Source organism: Sinocyclocheilus anshuiensis, unplaced genomic scaffold (assembly GCF_001515605.1).
Source record: "Sinocyclocheilus anshuiensis isolate Anshui unplaced genomic scaffold, SAMN03320099.WGS_v1.1 scaffold283, whole genome shotgun sequence".
Taxonomy (NCBI): Eukaryota; Metazoa; Chordata; class Actinopteri; order Cypriniformes; family Cyprinidae; genus Sinocyclocheilus; species Sinocyclocheilus anshuiensis.
This window is the reverse complement of record NW_015549605.1, coordinates 811634-811837: the sequence shown is the minus strand read 5'-3', so window position 1 is coordinate 811837 and position 204 is coordinate 811634. Positions and strand designations below refer to the sequence as shown.

The following is a 204-nucleotide window of genomic DNA, read 5'->3' as shown; positions in this document are numbered from 1 at the left end:
TGGGGGTGTGGGTGTGGGACATGCATAGCTGCACATCTCCTTTCCAAACAGAGAATGTGGGAATGACAGCAAGACAACTTTTAAATGCCATTTCGTGGCATGAGCTAATGTTTATTAGAGCAGAGAAGAATTGGCTAAAGGAATATTGTAGGTTCAGTACAAGTTGAGTTAAATTCACAGTATTTCTGGCAACAAAAAAAAAAA

General features: G+C 39.2%; 1 protein-coding gene across 4 annotated transcripts in view; it reads left to right on the top strand.

The window, feature by feature from the left end:
* Positions 1-204, top strand: part of LOC107658806 (coiled-coil domain-containing protein 136-like) — a 33738-nt gene that overhangs the window by 14978 nt on the left and 18556 nt on the right. The gene's annotated exons all lie outside the window — the stretch shown is intronic.